This window comes from Canis lupus, chromosome 22 (assembly GCF_011100685.1).
Source record: "Canis lupus familiaris isolate Mischka breed German Shepherd chromosome 22, alternate assembly UU_Cfam_GSD_1.0, whole genome shotgun sequence".
Lineage (NCBI taxonomy): Eukaryota > Metazoa > Chordata > Mammalia > Carnivora > Canidae > Canis > Canis lupus.
This window is the reverse complement of record NC_049243.1, coordinates 57,708,267-57,720,463: the sequence shown is the minus strand read 5'-3', so window position 1 is coordinate 57,720,463 and position 12,197 is coordinate 57,708,267. Positions and strand designations below refer to the sequence as shown.

Below are 12,197 nucleotides of genomic sequence, written 5' to 3'. Positions count from 1 at the left end.
AAGTTCTTGTTGTACCAGAACCTATTTACAGTGTTTTACTTGGTTCTCACCTGAGCTGTACCCTTCCTAGCTAAGGAAGGTCACAAGAGTTTTATGAATTTCATTTAGAAATTTAGTGGGTCCTAGCCTAGGCTTTGTAATTAACATTTTTATTAAAGATTTTTAATTTAGAGTCATTTATAATTTCTTCTTGTTAATATCCTGTAATTATGTGGTGGCTGATTAATTTGTTGATTTATTCCTTTTATGCAACAATCACACAGCAATCACTTCCCAAGTATACCTTACCAGCAGCTGAGGATATAACGATAAAGAGCTCATCCTTGGAAGCTCAACAACAAAAAAACAGTATACTGTTGAGCTCAGGAAGGAGAGAATATAATATACAATGTATAGTATAGTATAGTATGGAGGCAGAAAAACAGAGATGGACAAGAGGTGTTTGTAAGTATTCAGGAAGGCGACCAAACCCAGAGAGGATGATAAGAAAAGTCTGTGGGAGAGAAAGAGGCTTTCCTTCCAAGGGCTGACACTTGAATAAGAATTTTCCAAGCACATCCAGGATGTAAGGGTGCCCCTGGAATACTTAGCCACACATACAAAGGCACACAGCCTTTACCGTGCATGATGTACACAGAAACTCAGGTATACTGGCAAAATTGGAGCCTTCTGATGAGACTGGATATGTAGCTAGAGTTTTGTCTCTCTTGCAAGAGTTTCCATTACATCTTAGAAATGATGGGCAGTCCCAAAGGTCTTGAAACAAAGGGCATGATCAGATTGGTGTTTGAAAAAGAGTATTCTCCCCAAGTGGACGATTACCTGGAACAGACAGGGCAACTAAGGGTGCTGGGTGATCCAGTGAGACCAGCAGTGGTGAGGGAAAGGGAAGAGGACAGACGTGTCCTGGGGGCAGACCTGGCTGGATGAGGGGACAGATCAGATAGAGAGGAAAGAGAGACAGAGGCATTAATGATGCTTTTCAAGATCATGTCCGGGGAAACAGGGTGGAGAATGGGCCCATTCAACCAGAACGTTTTCAAAAGGGGGTTTATGTTTTTGAGAGAGAAAGTCTTCTATTTTCTATTAGTCATGTTGACTTTGAACTCCTTGTTGACGTTCGAGTAGGATTCCAAAAAAAAGTAATTGGCTCTAAGGACCTGAAATTCAGAAAATATGAGAAAAGAAGATCTGGAAGTCATCAACATGCATATGAGTTCAACCATGTGACCAGGTGAGCTCACCCCAAAGAAGATACTAATGTTCTAGGGATGACAAAAGAATTGAATGTTCTGGAAGGGAATAGGAAAACTGCAACAAGCCCGAGTCAACAAAACAAAAGGGTACCATATTTAAGATGGATTGATGGTGACATAAATAAAGGCCAGCGACAAGGAAATGGGTGGTGGTGCCAGAAGAGCACAGTGGGCAACTGGGGATGTGCATGGTGGGGGTTGCTGTGAGCCCTCTCTGGCTTCTGCCCCAGCTCTGGAGTGAAGAACTGAGACAGTCCAGCTTCTGGGGTAGGGGCCGGCAGAGCCTTTGAAATAGTCCCTTGCTGAGTTGGAAGCACACAAGTAAAGAGCAGTGTCCATACAAGAGGAGAGAGTTTGGGACTGGGTACAGTGGAGCGTGTGCCTCGCACTGCAGAAGGGACCCAGCCTCTCCCATCTGCCAGGCAAGGTGACAGATCTGGTCTCAAGACTGTAGCCTCTCAGAGCAGCCCCTCTTCTGGCTTCAGTGTTTCTAGGGGAGACAGAAGCTGGATGAGATGTCCAGGCAATGTTGGCTTGCGGAGGCTGTAAGAATCTGAGATATCTGAGGACTGCCAAGATGGGGGGGTGTCGGAAGACCAGTGATCACTGTGGAGGGTCCGGGTGGAGCTGAAGCCCAGCTCCCATGGCTCTCGCTCTTTCTCCAGATGTCCTCCACTGTCTGACTAGGATGGCTGAGTTGGGGGTTGGGGCAGCAGAACAAAAGGAAGAAGTAAGTCTAGGGCAACAATTTCAGTGAGGAACTGGGCTATGATGGTCAGAGGCATTTTGCCTAAAATTTACAAAATTTTAGTGACTAAAAAGTCTTAAAGATAGCAAATCACAACCATTCTCAATTCTTCTGATTCTCATATCCTCGATGCCATCTTTTCTTCCCCAAGCATTTGTTGATCGTTGCATAGCGTTAAGTATTCCATCAAGAGAGGCCACTGAACCTTTTGCAAAGAACAAGTGGCTCTTGTTAACATCAGAGAGTCAGATAGGCAAAATGCCATGGTTTCTTTTAAAATTCTTAAGAAGTCATCAATAGAGAAGCACTATCTATGGCCACTTCCAATATTTAAGTTTCCCCATCCCCCATCTATGTGTCCTTGTGGTAGAGAATTTCCAGCAGCTATGGCCTGCTGGATGGAGCAGTGAGAACTGGCATTTACACTACTGTTAAATTCTGGATGGACAAAGCCATGTGAAATTAATCTTGGTGGTTGCAGACTGGGCTGTTACATATGAAATGGGCCAAGAGAAACCCAATCAAAATCGAGGATTTTAGAAGGCAGTTTGCCGGACGGAGGAATGATGCTTGAAGATTGGTTGTATTTTGCTCTGTGGCCAGAAAACCTGTTGGCATGAAAATGACACTCTGTGCCCCACAAAATAGAACTCAATGTCTTCTATATAAATTTAAAATTTCTCCCACTATTCAGTAATGTCTGGAATGATCACTAGATGTATAATTCTTTGCTATCTGCAAAATTGCATCTTAAAATGGAAAGGTTAGTATCAGAAAAAAAAATTAAAAGTTTATTTTTTTGGAGGTTAAAATAATTCACTTTCCCTTTGACGCCATTTGTTAATGAAATGGCACACAAGGACAGAGAAATACTTGAAAAATATGCCCAGAAAATATTATAACCAAACATCTGAAGACTTAGAATCAAGTCTGATTTGACCTTTTCTGACAACATCTTAAACCTTTATTTTCTCATTTGTAAAATGGAGTACAAATAGATTAAAAATTGACTTAAAAATTCTCCATTTCCAGTTCACGATGATTTTATGAGAATCCAATAAGATATTATGTGTGGTATGGTTTCTGCACTCAGACTTCAATGTACATGTAGAATATGAGTGCATTGTTTTCCTGGAAATAGTACATCTTGCTCATCTGGGCAGATTTTAGCCAGTGTGTTCTAACATTAATAAAACATTTCATCAAATAAATAGCTAATTCAAATAAAGGAACATTTTGAGAAATTGTAACAAATGCTATTAACAACACAGAACATTTTAAACTCTAAAATACGTTTTTCCGTTCTTCTCCAGCTAAAATAAATAGATGAAAGGAATAGATTTTGGTTCTCACTTCTTGACTATGTTTTCATGATAAATTAAATAGAATGCAAGGTTAACGACCATATCTGCAGCATGACAAGCATTTCCAGATGTTTCTAACACTTGGAAATAGCTAACAATGATTGCAGGTTATGGGTTATAGACTCCCCTGTGGAAGTGATACTCCTCTGGTTTCTCATAATCTCAACACAGTGGTTGAAAACCACCCTAGATGAATCCGTTTCCAACTTGTCACCTAATAATTAATGGTCCTGCAATTCCCAGTACTGAAATCTTAGAACTCAATGTGTTTTATATCATCTCTTTTATGACTCAAAATAATACACTTACTACTCAAATAATCTTTTTTTACTCATCTCCTTCTAACTCCTACTTAACTTGGAACAGTAATGTTTGGCAACATATAGATGACTCTGAGATACTCAGAGTCCAGTGTCAGAAACATCAGATATGGTCACTTGTTGAACCAAGAATCTTTGCTATTTTGTTCTGACAAGCTTGACAAATTGCGGGAATGCTCCAGACGGAGCTTCTACCTTGGAGCAGAAGAGGAACACGTTGGTTGTATAATGTTAAAAACTGTATATTGGGGAACACTGTTTGGCTAATTCTACTCAAAGAGAAAGGCAGTGGGAGCTAATCATTCTTGACTGGATGTTTTAGAAGGACTGCTTCAGTTAATTTTCACATTGACCTTGAAGAGAGGACCTATCATTGCACCCATTTAAGGCATAAGGGAGCCGAAGCTTCTGGAATGCTTCCCAGCTATAAGTGGCAACCAGTGCACACTCAGTCCAGTGCGTCCGGGGCTCCTCTAGCTCAGTTACAAGCTTCCAGGAGGAAGATCAGTCCTAGGCTTGCATGGTGGGCTAGAAGCACAGTAGTTCCCAACTCAGCGAAGCATCTGGGAAATGCTGCAGAGTGAATGCTGTCTCTGTGCAGGGGTCTCTGCCACTGTGGTGGGGGCCTCCAGGGAACTCCCAGACACAGGGTTGAAGCATATTTGACATTATAATGGAAATCAGTGGTGGTGAAGATTAAAGGGAAAGCCACTGCCTTGGGTGGTGAGGCAAGGTAAAGAATTCCACAGTCTAGGTCAAAGAGACACAAACCTACATCTTAACCCAAAATTCACACCACACTACTAAGACATGCTTAGCGTAAGTGAGTAAAATCTAAGCATTTAATTAACTGTTGCAAACATTACTCTGACCAGAGGCAATACGTAAATTTAGGCTACATTAATGGTAAATCTGTAGATACTGTCATTATCATCGTCCCATCATCATCATCATCATCATCATCATCAATATTACTTTTTATTGAGAGTTTGCTATATAATATGGTTTTTACATATGTCCAAATATGCCATAAAAACCTAGAAGGGGGTAGGTTTCAAGGCAGCATAAGAAAACATTTTCTAACAAACGAACTTTCTAGATAGCCATGCACTGCTTTTAAGATAGTAAGCTCCCTGTCATTAGTAGATAAGTTGAGGCTACATAGCCATTTAAACAGGTTTGCTGAAAAAGAGATTCAAGGGTCAGAAATTAGGTTGTATTAGATGACCCTTATTGCTGCTGGATGGTAATATTCAGGCGCTGAGCTACAACACTGTAGTGAAATATCGTGTCACTTCACACCAAGAAATTTCGAAGTGTATGATTCAACTCTTTTATGCTTATACTCCAGGCATGACATACAGACGCACACATATATTTGACACACATGTGCATGTGCCTAAGCGATATTTAACCTTAACTTATGAAACGTCATTAGTACATATGAAAACTCTGTAGTCATAACAACACATTTAGCTCTCAATAGGACTTCGGGTAATTCTATTTACAGTTCTATCAAGAAGCAAATAATTTGCACTGAAGTAAATTAAATGATGCAAAGTCAGAGATTTATTTCATCACAAATCTCGACTGAATAAAATTGTATGATGGTTTCTCTGTTCAGTGGTGGAGGAAAAATGTGAAATGAGATATTCAATGAGGAAAGTGAGTCTACCTTTATTTTTATCATGTATTTAAAGGTGGATTATTTGTTATATAACTCCATTGTCTGTGAAACAGGTAAGGACAAGCTGATTTAATAGGTAAATTATATCAAAAAAGCAGAAAACTAAGTTCTATGACAGGCAAGTTACATCCACCCTGATTGCTAAAAATAGTGGAAATACTCTACCAAGGAACAGATCTAAGACCCCATGTGTTTTGGAAGACTCAGTGAAGAGTGTGGTATTCTTCTGCTAAGAAAAGTCAGTCTTGACTAAATGCTCTTAGGTTTCATTAACAAAGAAAGGACAAACACATTGTAGAAATTAGGGAGTCCAATTCTCTAGAAATTTCGCTAACACTGCTATCAACTATATAGTTATATTTTTAAAGAGTAAACATTGTTGATTGGAAGTGTTAGCTGAATTGGTAACCTCAAGGAGACTTATTAAAAATTGCTTCTCAGCAGACCTTGTCTCTACCAGTGTTCCTGTTCACTTCTTCTCCCCAAATGTTAGCAATTAATTAAGCACGGTCAATCCTTCTTAAGGCAAAGTCTAGGAAAAGTAACTTCTAGGTTCCCAAATTGATGAATCACAGCAAAATCAGAGCAAAATAATAGATGTGAGGGATCCCTGGGTGGCGCAGCAGTTTGGCGCCTGCCTTTGGCCCAGGGTGCGATCCTGGAGACCCAGGATCGAATCCCACATCGGGCTCCCGGTGCATGGAGTCTGCTTCTCCCTCTGCCTATGTCTCTGCCTTTCTCTCTCTCTCTCTCTCTCTCTCTCTCTCTCTCTGTGACTATCATAAATAAATTTAAAAAAAAAATTAAAAAAAATTTAAAAAAAATAATAGATGTGAAATGTGTTACTTAAACATTTTCCCATTAAACTGGTATTTAAAAGCAGGGGCAAAGACACAGACTCAGGATAGAGAATCAACCAACCACCAGTCTTCAGTCTTCACAAAGCTCAGTGTCCAGACCCCAGCATTGTCACATGCTCTGTAACTTCCATGATTGATGTGTGATTTTACTTTCCCTTGGATAACTTTAAATCATGAAGCTGTGCTATTTTTTTTTCTCTCTCCATGAGTGAGTTTAAAAAGTCTCAGGAAAACAAAGTAGAAAGACGGAGGGATAGATGGCAGACTGAAGGTGTATTTCTTCTTTTTTCTTTTTTGTCCCATATTCTCCTATTTTCCAAGAATCAATGACAATATGTATAACTAGAAAAAAAATCTCTATAAAATTATGAGTTTTGGGGCACCTGGGTGGCTCAGTGGTTGAGTGTCTGCCTTTGGCTCAGGTCATAATCCCACGGTCCTGGGGCTCCCGCGGGGGGCCTGCTTCTCCCTCTGTCTATGTCTCTGCCTCTCTCTGTTTATCATGAATAAATGAATTTTTAAAATCTTTAAAAAAATGAATTTCAAAAAATAAGAGCATAATTCTCCAGAAATTTATCCAGTGTGTCGTGTGTATCGCTGATTTGCTTCATTTTATCTCTGAGTAGAATGCCACAGCATAAACGTATGTACCAGTTTGTCAAACCGTTTAGTCATCTGAGGAACTTCTAGGTTGGTTCTAGTTTGGGACTATTAAGAGTAAAGCTACTACAAGCATTCACATGCAGGTTTTTGGATAAATGTTAAGTCTTTGTTTTTCTAGGATAAATGCCAAGGAGTGCAAGAGTTCAGGCATATGGCAGTTTTGTCTTTAGATTTATATAAAAAACTGTCAATGGCATCACTCTGATATGAGGACCAGGAATTCAAGGTAGTGGTGATAGGATCTGAATAGCAAATACAAACAATGACTTGTTTGCGGAAAAACTCCACAGTGGAATTTCAAGGTCCTGTGTCCTCCTTCTGGGTGTCAGGGACATTAAAATAGCAAAAGTGCAACTAGTAAATGAATACATTCTGGGAGATGCAAGGCACAGCACAGGGATTACAGTCTCCATAACTTAAAAACTTCACAATTGCTAAGATACTAGATTTTAATTGTTCTCACCATAAAAAAGAAATAATAATTATGCGACAGGATAGAGGTGTGTGTATGTGTGTGTATGTATGTATATATATATAAAGCCAACACGTTGTATACCTTAAACTTAACACAATGTCCTATGTCAATTATATCTCAACATAAAATTAATTAATGAACAAACAAAAAACCCCACAGCTTCCCTGCCTGTGCTTGCTGGGCATCACCATTCACCAGACACAAACCAGCTCACTGCCCATGCCCCTGCCCATGCCCAGGACGCACTGGGAATGAAGATTTGAACACAAATAAAAGATACTACTACTTAAAGCCTCTTGCATGGCCCATTCACCAAGTCAGAGCTCACAGACTGTAAACACGATGATTCGCTCAGGGGTTTATCTGCCCCTTATAAGTACAAAAGAACAATGTCTTCTCTATTGTAGGCAGAGCTGCCTTCTACTTGGGGATGTTTAATATGTAAACAGAAACCAGATAAGGCAAAAGCAAACAGCTGGCATCAACACAGACAGCGCTGTTTACTGGTTCACTGGTGAAGGCGGTACACTGCCCCTTCTTGTCCACCCACCCCCACCTTGCTCCTGAAAAGGAAATTCTTTTCTCTATTGTTTTTCAACTATCTGGAAAGTATTAACGGATTTTAAATCCCCCTCCCCAACGGGATATGAATAAGGTTTTTATTAACCACAGGTTCGGATACATAAATCTCCACCAATGAAAATATTAATATATTAACCGCAAACTATTTTGTTTGGAAAAAGGAGACCCTGCCAGTGGTCTTCAGGAAAAACAGAACAAAACAGAATCCATTTAATAATTTATGCATTCAGAAAGACTTTGGGTCTTGTGACATTCCCAGAATAGTTTGTCCATATTTTTCTAATCAGCCAAAATACTTCTTCAAAACATCTGGTGAAACAACTAAACTCTCACCATCTTTCAAATAGTGAATGCTTACAGCCCACTAACTTGATTGTTGATGTCTAATTTGAAGAGAAGGGGGTGGAAGTCCAAGGATGCAGTGGCCAAAAAAAAAAAAAAAAAAAAAAAGGATGGAGTGGCCATATCTTGCACAGAGACCGAGGGAAGTTGTCGGGGGGGCTCGAATCCCAGTCTGGAACCAGTCCCCGAGCCTGGTGCCCAGGGGAAAGGGCACTTTTCCTTTCCGGTTCACAGAGGCACTTACAGAGAACTATCAATATTTAAATGAGTGAAATGGGGAGAGAGAGAAATTTTTGCTCAGAAAGTGTGGCTTGGTCTGGCCTTCCTGAACCTGCTTAAGGAGCCAAGGCCAGAGGGGTCGCACCTGCAGAGGTGGAGAAGGAGCTCTCTGTAGTTCACACCAAGTCCCCCACAGGCTGGCCCCGGTGCTCTGCATGGGGAGAGGCAGGACATAGATATATAGATGCATAAATATATAAATATATAAATATATAATATATAAATATATAAATATGCTAGGTTGAACAGGTGCTGAAATCCTCCTCGGGGAAGATGGTTATGGAAAAGCATTGTGCAAGGTCATGCTCAGAACACTGCTGCGAAGGAGGAACTTCATCACAATCCTGTGTTTTACATACCGAGGTAGGCACCTGCCCCAAAACTCTTGCCACATGAAAATATGACAGAAAATGCAATGCAGACACATGACCCTCTACCAATGTCCACTGCTGGTGAGCACATGGTGTCCTGCTCTCTGCTGAGACCTGCTCAGGTCCTCACACCAAGCATTTCTGCAGTGCTAATTCTGCAAAAAGCACCATGCTGACTAACCCACAAACACCCTCCACAACTCCTTTCAACTTGGTAGCCTCCAAAGAGAATCCTACTTTCATCTCAAACAAATTATTTCTATTACCCATTCTACTTCATTCTTTCCCTCTGACCGATTTGAACATTCCCTACACCCAAACTTCTTCCTCCTCCTACAACTGTGCAGAGCTTCCCTTGGTTGGGTAGATGCTTCGAGCACTATGTATCCAAGAGGTGGCCCTTCCTCCATGTTCCCTGCAGCCTGCAGCACCCCAGCAGACACCCAGGGAACTGTGGTATCTGGTCTCCAGCGGTTCAAATCCACCCCCCCTCACCATTCCTGCTCACCTCCAATCTAGTTTCTGCACTAAAGGCAAAGTTCTCTTTTTGAAACATAAATTTAGTGAACTCACTTCTTGAGCCCAAACCCTTAAATCCTAACTCCCCGATGTGGCTCACCAAAGGTCACAGGACCAGGTGCCAGACCTTCTGTTCTTTGAGCCTCTTCATGTCCTCTGAGCTTGTGCTACACGGAATGTCCTTTGGTCCCTCATACAGACCTCACTCCGTCCACCTCTGGGCCCCCAACTCACCCTGCTTTCTCCGCTGGGAACATAATCCACACATACCCAAGCCCCACAGAACATTCTGGATAATTTCCATCACTCTTGGTGGACCACTTTCTCTGGGAAGTCTTGTAGGTTTGGATGAACTTCCCAAAATGGTGTATATCCCGCACAGTCGTGCTTTATCAGACTCTATGAAAATTGCTTGGACACGCATCCCCATGAAAAAGCAAGGCCATCCTTAACAAGTAGTTGTCATTCTGGATTAAGGAAAGGAGTGTGTGCCCAAGCCTCTATCAGATTAATTTTCCCAAGTTGTACTGCTATCATGTCAATGTTCAATTCATAAACACTTCATGTAAATAATAAACTCTCCTACGTGTATTCCAAGACTCCTCACAACGTGGCTCTTCCCCATCAGACTATTCTTATTTTGTTATAGTTTGCACACATTATCCCCCCCCTCTGTAGCTGGCCACCATGTGACTTAATATTGACCTACTCTGCCCTTTTGCCAGTTTCTCACCAGGATTCTCTTTCTGACCAGCTAGACCCAGGCACCAGGCCAGAACAAGCTTTCCTGGGTCTCGAGCTTGTGGACTGCAAATCTTGGGACTTCCCCAAGAAGTCCCATATTCTTCCCCAAGAATTATTCACATATTTAAATATTTAATAGTTCTTATTTAATAAATAGAAATTAAATGTCACCCATGTGATTCTTCCTGGATAAAGAGCATGTCTTAAGGCTTTTCATGGATTCTCATAAATTCTAGGTCATCCCTGATTTTTTAAAATTTATTTTAATTTTTTTCTGATTTTTAAAAAATATTTTATTTATTATTTATTCATGAGAGACACACAAAGCAAGAGAGACAGAAACACAGGCAGAGAGAGAAGCAGTCTCCATGCAGGGAGCCTGATGTGGGACTCAATCCCAGAACTCCAGGATCATGCCCTGAGCAGACACTCAACCACTGAGCCACCCAGGCATCCCTAGGTCATTCCTGATTATACAGTAGGTTTTAGAAACACCTGAAAGCTTCCACATGTATCTCAAGGTTTCCATATATACCTGGTCAGTTCCATGTATACCTGGTAGGTTCTCAATGTAACTAGAAGGTGTTATATGTAGCTGGCTGATACATAAGTAGTGAGCATAGCTCTACATGTTTCCTTTTGGCCAAAAACTGGCAAAAGTCAATGAAAAATCAATGTCATAAAAATCAATCATTCTTTTGCCAAAGTAAATGATGATCCATGAATATGAAAGTGAAGAGTTTATTTGGGAGATGTTTCAGTAAAGAAATAGTATAAGCAACAAAATGTAGTAAAGTATCAGAGGTAAAAAACTGCCCTAAGTCCTTATAGAAGTAATAGGAAAGAAGTATGACTATGGAAGGGAGATGGGAGTGAGGAAATAATACAACAGCTTTAAAAAAGAAATATACAGGAGTTCACTTAATTAGTTTGATGGCCTTTTCTAAAGATTTTTAAGAAGATTTTTTTTTAATTTTTTAAAAGATTTTATTTATTTGTTCATGAGAGATACAGAGGGAGAGGCAGAGACATAGGCAGAGTAAGAAGCAGGCTCCCTGTGGGAAGCCCGATGCGGGACTTGATCCCAGAACCCTGGGATCATGCCCTGAGCCAAAGGCAGATGCTCAAATAAATAAATAATAAATAAATTTAAATCTAAAAAAATTTTTTCTTCAGTGCCGTGGATTCTTTAAACTTTATAGAAATCCCTCTGGCAGCTTTCTTCAGCCCATATGAGGTATGAAACACTTCAAAGAATTAACCCTGAATCTCAATTTTGATGAAAATAATAGCTCCTCAAATTACAAAGGTTAAAACCAGGAGATATTCTGATTTGTTAGGGAATCTGAAGCTTAGACTAAATTATACAAATAGACTGGTAAAGTTAAAAACCACAGTTGTCATTATAAAAAAAAAATGACTGCTCATGCCCTATTTCTTTTTCCTTTCCAGCTTAAACAAATGATGATCTCAGGAAAGTTTTGTTTCAGAATAGAGAGAGGGGTGTTGACCCTTGTATTCTCTTTCTCCACGTCTTCTGTGGCAATGGTGCTTCTACCAGGAGCACCAGTGCATGCAGGAGCTCTCTGTGTGGTCACAGGGTAGCAAACAGAAATCCATAGCAGGCAGAGCACAAAGAATCACACTGCATCATTGGTTGTATTTTATGTCTGTTGCCCAGGCTCAGAACTTGACGCAGCTGATTTTCTGACACCAACTATTCCAAACATCCTTTTCAATTTCCTCTGATTTCCATTTTCAATAGGAAATCTCTTCCTTCTGAAATTGAAAATATTTACTAAACAAAACCAATCACATGTTTTAGCCAAAGAAAAACACAGGATCCATTTTAGTAATTTTTTTTATAAGATCCACTTCAAAATGTCAGATTATGGGATCCCTGGGTGGCGCAGCAGGTTTAGTGCCTGCCTTTGGCCCAGGGCGCGATCCTGGAGACCCGGGATCGAATCCCATATCGGGCTCCTGG

At 40.5% G+C, this 12,197-nt stretch overlaps 1 protein-coding gene and 1 long non-coding RNA gene across 2 annotated transcripts in view; one reads left to right on the top strand and one right to left on the bottom strand.

Moving 5' to 3' along the window:
- The window catches only part of LOC119865233, a 60,333-nt gene extending 50,012 nt beyond the window's left edge, over nucleotides 1–10,321 (top strand). The window contains exons 8-9 of the long non-coding RNA XR_005376587.1: nucleotides 8,817–8,939; nucleotides 10,192–10,321. This is a non-coding gene — a long non-coding RNA (uncharacterized LOC119865233). The remainder of the gene's footprint in view (nucleotides 1–8,816; nucleotides 8,940–10,191) is intronic.
- MYO16 (myosin XVI) overlaps nucleotides 1–12,197 on the bottom strand; it is a 481,192-nt gene that overhangs the window by 221,790 nt on the left and 247,205 nt on the right. The window lies entirely within an intron of this gene.